Genomic DNA, 13,616 nt, shown 5'->3' with positions numbered 1-13,616 from the left:
ATGTGGAAACCAGAAAGCCACTTTTATGTATAAAAACATAAAAACCACCAGGTTTTCTACACTCTTCCACCTTCTCTCCCATTAACAGATGGGAGGCAGGTTGATGGGCGTTATCAGCTGAAGCAGCTGCCATCTTAGCAGTCACACTGCGTGAGTGACACTAATGAGACAGGTGAAATATTCACCAGCCCAGGACTCCCCTCAAGCAACCACTGCGGTGCTGCCAGGGTCATAGTGGGCAAGCTCGTGGGTTTGCCTTGAGCTCTAAAAATAGACTGTGTAAATAACATTTCATATAATGATAATGACTAGTATTTATAGTCTGCCACAGCCTCCCAGGCAAACGTCCCAGGAAGAACAAAAGGACGCTATGGATAATTAAAACAAAGACAAACGCAGAGGTGTTGGCATATGAGTCAAGGAAGTGTTTCAACATCAGAAGCAGAGAACTATTTATTGGATTTGATTAATAATTGTCAAGTGGATTTTATTTTAAGATCACACAACATTGTGGGAGTTTTGTTTTATTCACACACACACAAATGTATTCTAATATCTGTCTATTAAAAACTTCTTAACATTGCTCTTCCAGGCTTGATTATACCTTACTTTTCCAGAATAATTTGAAAGGCTCATTTATCTATGGATTTTAAGGTACTCGGTATAAGGCAGATGAAGTTGGAGGATATTAAGTGCACACTAGATGCCAAGTCAAGTACTTGGAACACAGTGTGTGTGTGTGTGTGTCAGAGAAAGAGAGAGAGATTTCTAAATTCCAGGAGCTCAAGAATTTATGGGAAGAATAAAATGCTGTGGCATGGTATGATCAGAAGTAAAGTTCAGGAAAGATTTTGCTACAAGGTGAAAATTTCATGACCTGAAGAATGACTTGCTACTTGATGATGGAGAGAGGGTAGAGCAGTTGCAAAGGGGAGTAGTTGTGAGGGGAATAATGCAAGGTTTTGATTGGAGAGCAGAAAGAAATGCAAGGGAATGAAGGAGCAAGGACACAGCATGAGTGCCCTTTGGAGTGCTGCAGAGAACATAAGACTTTGCCCTCATGCAATGGGGAGCCACTGACAATTTTGAATGGCAGGGCTTCCATGATCATATATATATTTCAGAAGGATCACTCAGGCTACAGTGGACAGTGAACTGGATTGGCTAAATACAAAGGCAGGGAGACCAAGTTGAGATCAATGAGAAATATTGCAGCTGACAGCTGGTATGGGTTGATCTAGGTAGTGGCTGAAGGGAATAAAAACAAGATAAATATGAATTCTCAATATTTCAAGTTTCTTGCAAGTACCACTAGTCTCAGGCATTACCCAAGTGATTAAATGCTTAAAAGGCAATACAACATGTTGAGAAACATTCAAATGGTCAGGTATGAAGTTATCATGTATAGTGACGTGCATTTAAACACGAAACATTCGAATAGTAATAGAATGGCTTGCAAAGAAGCTGTACTGAACCAATAATACCATCTGATGAGAAGTTTTACACCATCTTAGTACTCAAAGTGTGTTTTCTAGCTGCCTAAATTGGACAAAATCTCTGCCAGCAGGAGAAAGGTTCTTCACCTATGTCTGAATTAAACCTGCCGGCTTGCTCACTAATGAATTTCCTGAAAAGCAAGGAAATTAGTTGCAAGGAAAAGGAAGATCTGGTTGTCCAAGGAATTCAAGACTTGGTCCTAAACTGTGAATCACGACACCTGTATTTTATTTATTTGTGTTGTGGCTATGACTCAGTTGATGACTTGAACAAGTTACATGAAGCCTTAATTTCCCTGGCTATAAAATGGGTATAGTCAAAAGTGACCCCTACTTAGCTGTTTGTGGTGTTGCATAGATGATTAGAACATGCCTGCAAAACGCTCCAAGCCTTTGTTCAAAGGCTCCCATATATGCGTTAGGACTTTGTTGGTGGAGGTTTTGGAGAGTGTGTGGGCTTTGTGGGTGGTGAGGTTGCGTCTTCTTGAGTGGATGATTCATTTAGTCAAAGGTGGCAAAATTGATGCAATCAGCAATTTCTGGATTTTCCTAGCCAGTCAAAAGCTAGTACTAATTGACTTAGGAAAAGTTACTAGACAACAGAGATTTAGAAGAGAAGTCACACATTGAAACCTTGAAATCTATGGAGAAAGAGCTATACCATAGCTATCAAATTTATTCATCAAGGCAAAATCAACACTCTCAAGACTTTTGTGGTGTTTTGTTGACAGGTCCAAGTAGCCAAACACATGTCAACCCTACAAGCATTTTCCCAGCTGAGGTGAAGCAAGGGGACAACGTCCTGCCTTCTTGTTTCAATCTCGTATTGTATCCTCTTTACCATCTTTTTAGTGACACTTTTTTGGTGCTTTTTCTTCGTGATTCTGCTTTGAAATGGCCCTGAAGCTCAGGGCTGAAGTGCAGTCTAGTGTTTCTAAATATGAATGAAGAGTCTGTGATGCTCCTTCACGGAGAAAATACAGGTTCAGATAGACTTCCTTCAGGTAGGAGTTCTAGTGCTGTTGACCATGAGTTCAGTGTTGATGAATCAACAGTGTGTATTAGGGAAGGCATCTCTAAGAAGAGACTCCATAAAACAGGGTTATATATATAATTAAAGTGACAAGAGACTCATAGGAACCAAACCTTGTATTTCCCCTAGGAGTTATGGTTCAGTATTGGCTAATCTAATACTCCTGGTGACTAATCCCAAGAATCAAGTGTAGACCAGAGGACACAGCTTGGGGATCACTGTTGCAAAGGTATGCACACAATAGTACAGATGCACAAGGGAAAAGAGCAGTTGACTTGAGCTTGGAGAACTGAAGGTGTCTTTATGGAAGAGCTGCTTTTGAATGAAGCTTTAAAAAAATGAATAGAAAATTCAAGACTAGATGAGGATGGAAGTTTGTTCAAGGCAGAGGGGCACCTCCTGCAAAGGAAAGGAGGCTGAAAAGAATTGACTTGTTCGGTGATTAAAAGCCATTCAAGCCGGAGCTATTAAATCACGTGCTCCAACTCGGCCACAGGCACAGATTTTCAGCCATTACAAAGTTTCTGCACATAGCTTGGGTTGTGATTTTTGCAATAAGGAAGTGTGCAGCATGTCAGCTGTGAAAATTGGCTCAATATTCATAATCAAATCTATTGTGCTCCCTCTGAAGCCTGGGCCACGTTTCCGTAGAAACTCCCAGTTACAGAAGGAACCCTGGCCAGTAATTGACAAGAGAGCCCAGCAGCTTTGCAGGCCACTTTAGTAATGCCAGGGGAAAAACACTATGCAAATTCCTCCTGGAAACTGGTGAGCCAGGGGGGCAAAAATAGATTCCCCTGTTGGAGCATAAAAAGTAGACAGCACTACAGGATTTTATGACAAAGGGACCCTCGGTCTCTCCTCCTCGTCCTCATCTGTGGGTCAATCTGCTAACCTGCTGACCTGAAATGAGCACTTACCAAAGGCCTAGCACAATTCAAAGCACCATGAAGCAACACACACACACACACACACACTTGTGCTCACACACAAGAACATGCAACATTTTACCCAGCCTCTCTTTCACAGCTGCAAAGCAGTTTATTATCATCTCTCACATCAGCCTACTGAGGTAGCTTTTATTGTTCCCATTTTGTGGAAGAGAAAACCCAGACCCCAGATGACTGAGTGACTGGTTGAAGTTCACAGAGGTAGAGAATGGCAGTGTCAGAGCTGGTGCTCTGCCTGGACTCTAAACCTAGTGGGGGTTTTCTCCATGAATTGGAGAAAGTTCCTGTCCTGGAGAAAGTTGCAAACATGACAAGTCCCCAGGACCAATGTTGAGAGATGGTGGCGCATGATGTCCCAGAGGAGTGAATGGCCTTTCCTGCCAGCATGATAGGACTCCTCGGAGGACAGACGTCTGAGCCCACAGTGCCACATGGTTCCCAAAGCATTATTACCATTGGGACAACTAATCTTTGAGAGCTAGAGATGGGGAGGAAGCCATCTCAGGTGGGTTAAGGACGAGGAACAGAAATGACATTTGAAGCAGGAATGACAAAGGACTCATGTTGAGAAAGGGAGCTCCATTTGGTTGGGATATTTAGAGGCAATGTTCCACCTGCCTAGGATGGGTCTCTGCAGGTGGGGAAGAGTCCTGCAGGGGATGGGCACTTGTCACTGTGATGCTCCTTTATGGAGAAAATGCAAGTGTTAGATGAGTCTCCATCAGGCAGGAGTTTAGTGTCATTGATAAGGAGCTCAGTGTCAATGAAGCCACAGGATGTACTAAGTAAGGCGTCTTTAAGCAGAAACCCTCTGGAGAGGGAATGCTCCATCTTCCCTGACCCCAACACTCATTCTGTGGTACTCCTGGACACCTGTTTGGACAAGTATTGTCCTCAGCACTGGGGACCTTTCTGAGAATGTGTTTTCTTTTTTTCTTTAGTTAAGGATTTATTTGTTCATTTGAAAGTCAGAGAGAAAGTTACAGAGAGAGAGGAGAGAGAGAGAGAGAGAGAGAGAGGTCTTCCATCCGCTGATTCAGTCCCCAGATGGCCACAATGGCTGGAGCTGTGCAGATCCAAAGCCAGGAGCCAGGAGCTTCTTTCTGGTCTCCCATGTTGGTGAAGGGACCCAAGTGCTTGGGCCATCTTCCACTGCTTTCCCAGGCCATAGCAGAGAGCTGGATCGGAAGAGGAGCAGCCGGGACTAGAACCGGCACCCATATGGGATGCTGGCACTGCAGATGGCAGCTTTACCTGCTATGCCACAGTGCTTGGCCCAAGAATGTGTTTTCGAAAGCAAGGGAGCAGGGCCCAGTCTGCAGAGGGTAGCTCAGAGCCCCTGGAGCACGATGGAAGCTCTCTACTTACCATGTTCAGCAGGGTCTCCTCTCCCTTCCTCCCTGTCCCCAAGGACACTTAACGTTTCAGTCTCCTTATTCCAGGCTCTGGTCAGGTCTGCTCAGCACCCTGGAAACCCCAGGATCTGGCACAGCTTTCTGGCTCTGATGTTCCAGTTGTCCATTCCCCACCGCACTTCACACAGCCCACCTCGGTACTGTGGCCACCCGTGGACCACTTCCAGCCAGGCTGTCCCCTTCTTCCCCCTGCCTGGAGTGTCCTTGTCCTCATATCCTGCCTGCTGTTGTCCAGCTCCTCTGCCAGGCTTCACCCTAAAGGCTTCCTCTTCAAGAATCTGTTCCCAGTTCCCCCCAGTCATGAAGCATGGGCTTTTTCCCTGGGGTCACACAGCAAATCTCTCAATTTTAGCCCATTTCTTTCTCTGCCTTGTCACGGCCTGGGCTGGCAGCTTGTCTGTGTCCTCCTCAAGCCTGGGGACGTGGGTCCTTATTCTGTCACTTAGCACAGTGTCTCGCACTTGGCCAACGCTCACTCTCTCTTAAAAATAAATACACTGAACTGGAAAGGTTCCGTTTACATTTAATTCGATTAAGATATTAAAGCTCGTTTTAGCAAACTTGTTTTGGGAATGAAATGCGTAGGAAATTCTACCTCAGCCTCAATTCTACCTAACCCCACCTCGATGACAATCTAATTTCACTGTCGTCTACTGCAATGACTTCTAAACTTGTTATTAGTATCACTGAGGAAGTCGAAAGACCATTTCGTCTGATGGTTGTGTCTGAGGAAACGCTTAATTATTAAAGTCCACACTGATAATTAGGAAGCCCTGTGATTTTGCGATGGGGTAGGCACTGCCATACACGTAGGCCTCCATTACCTAGAGAGGAGCTGTCTCTAAGTGCGCACAGTGAAACCTACCACATCAAATAGCGCTGGCTCACCAAGCTACGCTGTGTCATTAGAGACGTAGGACTGTGGGACGAAGCTCCTCCCGTGGCCTGCGATGATGTGTTTTACCGGGTTAGTGGCTGGCTTGGCTTTGCCCTCCCTGAAGCCTTGCTGGGTCTGAGGCGGATAGAATCAGCCATTTCCAAGTGTGTGTGTGTGTGTGTGTGTTTGAGGGGAAGGAGGCCTGGTTTAGCTCAGGCCAAGAAGGATTTTCTAAAAGGGCCTCTTACAGATAAAATAAATCTTGGTGGGGATTGACAGCAGAGGCTGGGCCAGGGCACCAGGGACCCTTGACAGACGGGGGCCAGAAGGAGAAAGCCCTCATTCAGAGTCTAAGGACCCCTCCCAGTGGGAGACTGCTTCTCTCCAACCAGGCCGTGCCCTCTGCCCTTGACTGTGAATTCTTGCCAAAGCCGGCGGAAGAGCTCATGCAAACCTTTCAGGCCCTTGGATGGTCTGGACTCTTCTAGCCCCCCACCTGGAGCTAGATTTCAGAAAGGGGTGGGGCCTTGACGTCTCCTGCGCTCAGCACCTGGGCCCGGCTTCCCTCTGCTCCCAACCCACTCACCCGGGCTGGCTCCACTGACGCGGCCTCCGGGGCGCACTGTCTGTACAGGCGCTAGGCGCTGAATAACTTTCAGGATAGCCCTGCTGATGGACTGGGAAAGGAAGCAGCTACAGCCGGGGTCTGCGAGAGCCTTGCCTCCCCCAACAGGAGCTCTGACTCACAGCCTGTTTGGCACTGCTCGGTTCTCTCTGGCTTCCTGACTCTCCCTCTCTCTAATGTAAAAAGCCTCCATGGCAGATGTTTTAAAACAATGCTCATGACCGTGACGCTGTAATCCACCATCCTCTCTTTGCACCATAGAAATTTTTTTTAAGTGTTTTTGCAGACTTACTCTGTTGGAGAAGCCCATTTTTAGGGCAGGCTCTTGGGGTGGTCCTCCCTGGGGCTGGGAGGGGCTGGGAGCAAGATGGGACTCGCACAGGGGCCTGCGGCGGTCTGGCAGGGCACAGGCGCACGAGGTGGAGGGTGGGCGTGCAGCTAGGGGATTTTACGCCCACCCGCTTCTGGAGGGGAATAGTGGGGTCTGAAGGAATTCGCTGCGAACCAGCAAAGGGGCTTGGTGTGCAAGGCCGAGTGGCCAAGGCGGACGGAAGGGCCGGCGCACCGTGCACCGAGATGGGCAGCGCCAGCTTCCCAGGCGCAGTGGGCAGAGCTGGGCCGCGGCGGGTGACAGCGGGGGTGGGGTCCCCCGGGGCCGGGGCGGGGCGGCCGCGGCGGGGCGGGCCGGGCCGGGGGCGGGGCGGGGCGGGGCGGGGCGGGGCTCGGTTCCAGCGCCTTCTCGCAGGCTGCGGCGGCCGCGGGAGAGACGTCCACGGCGGCGGCGGCGGAGCGGGCGGCCGAGCAGGGCGGCGGCGACTCGCGGTGAGCGCGGCGCGGAGGGCGGCTGTGGGGGGTGGTCTTCCGGCCGAGGGGCTCTGAGGCGCGGGGCGGGCCGGTCCCTGACCAACCTTGCCGAGCCTCCCTGGCTTCGACGCCCTTGCAGCCCGCGGGGAGGGAGGGAGCGCGCAACACCCGTCCCCGAGCCCTTCCCCGGCGGTCCGCGGCCCGAGGTCTGACTGTGCGCGCCACTGCCGCTGTCCTGGAGGACGGCTTCCCGACGGCGCTGCTTCCCCAGAGCGCCCCCTCGCCCTCCACACTGCCCCCAACCCCATTAACCCAGCTAGCTGCTTTCCCTTTCCCACCGCCAGGGGCCTGGCTCCCCACCACTCCCTACTGGCCCTCCCCAGTCGGTGCACACCTGGGCTCTCGGCTGCCACCTGCCACGGACGCCCTCAGCCAGCCGGCCAGCTGCTGGCCCAGGACCCTGCCTCCTTGCCATCCTCTCCCTCGGTTCCCAGAACCCAGAACCTGAGTCCTGAGCTCCTGGAGCAAAGTGACCCACTTCCCAGAAGGCTGGTCTCAGGCCTGCTGAGCTTTTTGGTGGAGACACCTGTGCCCTTTGCCAGTGGAAGGTCCCAGATGAGAAGCCGCAGTCACAATGGGCCAGCTGGTCCCTGAGTCCTCCTCCAAGCGACCCTGACTTTCTGGCCAGTGTCCCCAGAGACCAGGGCCAGAGGCTTTGTCATTTAAGGCCTCCAAGGCTGCCCCCCCCACCACCCGTCTCACCTCACCGCGGACCCTGGTGATCCCTAGAATTTCAAAGCCACTGTGTTGGGGCAGAGGGTCTGGTGCTGATGGGACCACCTTTCTGGGTTCTGGTCCTCACATTAGTGCCAGGTCTCCAGGGAACCCAGGGGTAGGGTCCAGCCACTGGGGCTCAGACCCTCCATCCCTCCCACAGCCCTGTGGCCCTCCCTCCTTGTCCTGCCGGAAACTTTCCCCTCTGTCACCATCTCCAGCCTCTGGATGAGGTCTGTGCCATCTGCATAGCATCCAATCCCCAGTGCAGCTGGGCTGGGACCAGACAGGGCAGGGACTTGCGCTGGGCCGCAGGAGGAGGGCGGCCCCGAGCCAGATCTGGGCCTGGGGGCTGGGGGTATTAGGGTGGATGGTTGCTGGCTTTCACGGAGCTCCGAATGGGCCTTGAGGGCTGGCTATGCAACAGAGAGGAGGCAGAACAGGGGCTGTTTTTCCTGCGTGTTTCTGACTGTCTTGTGTTGCTATGGTGACAGTTTTGCCTCCCTTCGTCCTCCTGACTCTTCTGGGAGCTGGTTTTTATTGGTCTGTTGTCCTGTCTTTTATGGCTCTAATTTCTCCTCTCTACTTGCTCTGAAATAAACAGTCATAAACATGGGCGCTGGGCCCAGGCTGGGGGCTGGCAGGGCTTCACCTCCTCCTGGCCCCGGGCTCCTGGGAAGGGAGAGTAGGGCAGCCAGGCTGGACCACACTCCCTCCCGCTCGCAGCTTTGCGAAAGGGCTGGAGCATCCCAGGCCAGGGCACGCAGCGGGTAGCACACCTCCTCCGTGCTGAGAATGGATCCCCAGTGTGGCTGGCGGGGAGCTCGGCGGGTGATTTCCTTCTGTCGTCACAGAAGCGCTGTGGGCAGGGACTGTCCCCGCGGTGTAGATGAGGAAACGCAGCCCAGAGCAAGTGAGCGTTTTCAGGAGGGCTGCCCTGGCTTTAGCACCATAGTCAGCCCTCTGTTGTCAAACGAATGGACAGGTGATGGAGCTGGCAGATGCAGGCTGACCTGCTGGACTTCCCACCCTGCCAGGCTCTCTGCTCCTGCTCGCAGAGAGCCCACAGGGCCTTATTTGGTCTAGCCCCCTAAACTCACCCTCCAAGAGGCTCATGGGCAAGGCCCCCAGCGTCCCCACCTCTTGTGTGTGCCGGGGGACTGCAGTGGAAGCGAGCTGCCGGGGAATTAGGGATTGTTTCTCATGTCGTTCCTGCACCCTTGACAGCAGCTGTTGGGGACCCACACTGAAAGCAGAGTGAAGCCACTTGTGACTTCCTGTTTTCACGCAGCACCAAGAAGAATTGAGTTTGCTCGTACTCCCAGGGCCTAGCTGCAACCGGATGAGCAGGACACCAGGCACCCAGCAGCAGCCTCCCTCCCCGAGCCAGCCTTGGGCAAGGAATTCAGAGCTCTCCAGGGCCACAGGGTCACCCACTGTCAGCTGTCAGGGACACGCATGACGCTGGCCCTCTCTTGCTGGTCATTTTTCCCTTCCAGCTGCCCTTTCTCTCCCTTCAGGTTGCTATACCTTGGTTTGATAAGTGAGCGGAAAAAAAAAAATGACAGTAGCATGAAAACCCAGGGAATCAGCGGCCTCATTGTCAGATGTGGGCCCCGGGCAAGTCAGTTCACTCTTGTGGGCCTCAGTTTCCTGGTCTTTAAAATGGAGCCGACAGCATGTGGCTGTTGATAGCATTTGCCTGTTCTTTTGGGATACAGTGGAGTACCCTGCCGGGAAGAGCTATGAATGGGCAAAAGGCTAAACCCATGATGTCTTTGTCCTTGTGTTAAAGAGATCCCTGAACCACTATCCCGAGCAAGAGAGCTGGGTTAGGAAAAATTAAGCCTTCAAGTCTCCTGGTCAGAGGCATTCTCTGACGTCATCTTGCCCAGCTTTGATGTCAAACCAGGTCCTGCTGGCTCTTGGTGCCGTCGAACACAGTCTTGTTGCCTTGGCTGGCCTGTCAGTGAGCTGAAATGGTTGTAAGCTCACGGTTACTGAGCACCTGTTCTGTACCAAATGCAGTTAGGGGTTTGGGGATTACAAAATGAACACTGTTCCTACTCTCAAAGGGTGCAGTGTGGTGGGAGAGACAGATGTGGAAAGAGATCCTTGTAATACCGTTGGAGGGGTGGTATGGTGGGTGATGTGACACCTAGAGATGGCCGCTTGACTGGGTCGCTAGGTAACATGGAATCAGGCAGTCTGTGCGTTGTGACTGCAATATAATTGTGCTTCCTGTGCCCACTGGGAAGACTGTAGTCTGGTCCTCACAGCAATGGGCTAGTTGCCAGTGCCCCTCATTCAGCTCTGATGAGTGGAGTGGTGAGATGTGGCAGGGAGCCAGTGCTGGCTTCCTTGCTGAGTGTTGACGCTCGCTCCCATGGTGGCCTCTGTCTGGTTCCTACCCAGGTCTTGGTGGAAGTTCGCTCCTGGATCTGCGTGAGTGGCCTGACAAGGCAACATGGTGATGGGAAGAAAGTGGGTTTGGTTTCCGACAAATATTCAAACTCCCCTATTGCTGCGTCCTACCTAGGGGATCCTAAAGCTGTCTCTTACCTCTTTGAGTCTCAATTCTAGTGACTGTAAAATTGCAATAATTCTATTACTTTCTAGGAATTAAGTGATCTCACGTATTTATAGGCCTGGCACAGTGCCCACATCACAGTAGACTTGCTCTTATTTAGTTATATTGATTAGAACAAAGTTCACAGTTACTAGGCCTCTGGGTCCTCTTAGAACTGTGGTGGAGTGCTGTTTGGGTGCGTTTTGGCTTTAGAGAGCCATCCATTATCCGGGAAGCTAAAAATTGCCCCTGCTCAGGCTCTGAGTGTTGGTGGTTAATTCTCGAGTTATCTCTCACCAGATAAGTAGTTTGTCTTGTACTGTAGCACAGTCATGCTCAAATCTCCAACACTTTTGTTCTCTCAAAGGAGACCAAATTGGAAATAGCAAAAGACAACCCAAGTTTCAGAAACATATTTTAATCTGTGAGAGCACTTCAAACTGAATGCCCCATACTTTTTTATTCTGGATGTGTTTAACTTCCTTTTGTTTTAACATTGCCAAATATATATATATATATATATATATATATATGTATATATATATATATATATATATATACATTTCCTCAAATCAGCACTATAACTCTGTAGCAGGAATAATATTTTCCCATTTTATAGTTAAGGAATCTGGGAAGGTAAAGTCACTCACGTTTCTGCCAGCTAATGAGTGCCAGGGCCAGAATTTCAAACCAGGTCCTGCTTGCTCTTGGTGCCATAGAACCGTCTTGTCATTGCCTTGGCTGGCATGCCAGTGACCTACAATAGTTGTGTTGGGAGAATGCAAACAGATTTTAATAGGGGTGGAACTGGTCAGTGTTGTAACTCAGACTCATAGTAAATATTTGGAGACTTTATTGAGGTTTTGCTCTTGGCACAGCATTAACGAGGCTCTCTGCAGTTGGCTGAGGTTTTATTCCTGTAAGTGTTGAATAGAAGAGTTTGACGTGTCTGAATTAAGAGAAAACATTTGGTGGTTCTAGGAGTAGTGTCTTTCACAAGAATGGGTGGCTGGTTGGTCATTGACATAAACTGAACCTTTGGACAGGTGAAGATTTTCTAATTGAATTTATGAATCGAAAGCATGACAGGTGCTTCTTAGGCATACAGAGACAGGAGAAGCAATGATGTCAGAACATGTGGGTGGATGGCCCTTCGAATGGAGTGGTGATGTGAATTTGGTCTGTCAGTATCACTCATGTCTAGGAAGATGGTGGGCATACTGAGACGCAATTATCAAATTGCTCCCTAGCCTTGCTCAGGTAATTTCAAAGCCTAATTTCCCTGGTTTAACAACCTCGTTGCCTCTGCCCATCCAAGTGCTGACAGCGGGTGCCATGTTGGCCATAGTGTGTTTACCAGGCACAGCCTAGCCTGCAAACAGATGTGTTTCTATTTGCCATTATCTCAGGGCCTGAGTCTGGTGTCTGCTTATTTAATGACTTCACTTTCTAATAAAAATTCTGCATGGCATAGATAATTAGACTTTTTGAAATGAAGCTGGGGAAATGGAATGCCCCCAAAGAATTTAATTGCAGTTTTATGATGGATCAAGCATAAAAATGGGACTGTTCATTCATTTAATGATCATGTACAAGGTGGGTACTTGCCATATCCCAGCATGTGAGGATAGAGGGATCGAAGTGGCACTGTTCCTATCCTCAAGTAGCTCCCAGCCCACAGGGGAAGCAGAGGAGGCAACACGTGCCCCATGGAACTTGCCAGCATCATACAGAGTGCATGTGTGTGGTGGGGCAGGAGCGAGGAACCTCATTGTTTGAGCTCTTAAGACAGAGGAACCCAGTTCTTTCCACATGGATGCTATCTGTAGAGCACAGGAATCACACCTGACGTGTTGCACGGAGAAGGAACGTGAAACAGAGAATCACGTGTCCTAGAAGGTTGACCACCTGGACCTAGCACTCGGCTGTGCTGCTCAGTTGCCTGGGTGGGGCAGGGGCACGGCTCTGTGCTTCTTTTCAGAAAGGCTGGAATAGGAAGGTTGGATGTGATGACTTAAAAGGCCTTTCCATGCCTAGCTTGATGATTCTAGTAAGCCCTTAGGTTCATTACTCTAAGTGACAGGTGAAGAAGCCAAACCCGGCAGCCTGAGCAGCCTGAGCTGTGAGCGAGCTGGGGATGGGCAGAGTCCTGGGGGTTCTCAAGGAATCCTATCAGAGAAGGGAAGAACCCTGCTCTCCTTCCCAGAGAGGGCACTGCTTTCTGATTGTACATCCTGATCAGCGAATGAGAGTCAGAGCTGATGGCAACAGGGAGAGACGAGAAGGGATGCAGGAGCAGAGCACAGGCACTGGCTGACTCCCCTGTTCCAGAACCTCCACTGATGTCAGCGTGGTGCCCTGCTTGCTGCACTGTGCTGTTTTGAGTTAATGTCCTTCAAAAAAATCACAGGGTTTGGTGGCTCCCGGGTTTTAAAATAAATTAAAATGCACATTTTATGACAGTGAGGAATGGTGACCAACACACACCTACTCTGACACCCTTCAAGTTCTCATTCCCATTTGCACCCAGACGCAGGCCCTTCTGTGGCAATGAGGAGGCGGCATCCCAGTGGCCTGTGTAGAGGCACTGTGCACTGCCGTTTGGGGAGGACAATCAGAGAGTCCAGAAGACTCAGGCTCTTAGGGCAGTGCTCCCTACTGCCATGCAGCCTGGGCTCTGGCTTGCCATGGTCTCATCTCTCCGAGTCCTGTGTTCCCCTCGATAAAATGTGGGCAGCAGCCCCAACTGAGCATAATAGTAAGCACTTAATACCCATGTTTAGCAATCATCTGAAGAGCTTTTGAAACAGACAATCCCCATTCTCTGGATGGGGAAGCTGAGGTCCAGAGGTGTTCAGGAACCTACATACCGTCACTCATTGAGAAAGTGGCAGAGCTGGTGCCTGCAGCCATGTCTGTGTGCCATCAAAGCCTGGTCTCTCCCTACCACCTACACCATAAGAGCCCTGCACAAATGAGGAGTGTGGAGTAAATATGTACATGTCTTGGGTAAAATCATTGCAAAGAGCTTATAAATTCATGTGAGCTAGAGGTCCCCCAATGCCTTAACATT

General features: G+C 50.2%; 1 protein-coding gene across 3 annotated transcripts in view; it reads left to right on the top strand.

Moving 5' to 3' along the window:
* Positions 1–7,176: 7,176 nt before the first annotated feature.
* CYRIA (CYFIP related Rac1 interactor A) overlaps positions 7,177–13,616 on the top strand; it is a 113,612-nt gene continuing 107,172 nt past the window's right edge. For 2 of the 3 annotated variants that reach the window (XM_062208977.1, XM_062208976.1), the window contains exon 1: positions 7,177–7,218. The gene's annotated coding sequence lies outside the window, so the exon portion shown is untranslated. The remainder of the gene's footprint in view (positions 7,219–13,616) is intronic. The other variant, XM_062208978.1, reaches the window with a different exon arrangement.

Source organism: Lepus europaeus, chromosome 13 (genome assembly GCF_033115175.1).
Source record: "Lepus europaeus isolate LE1 chromosome 13, mLepTim1.pri, whole genome shotgun sequence".
Taxonomy (NCBI): Eukaryota; Metazoa; Chordata; class Mammalia; order Lagomorpha; family Leporidae; genus Lepus; species Lepus europaeus.
This window is presented reverse-complemented; position numbering and strand designations above follow the sequence as displayed.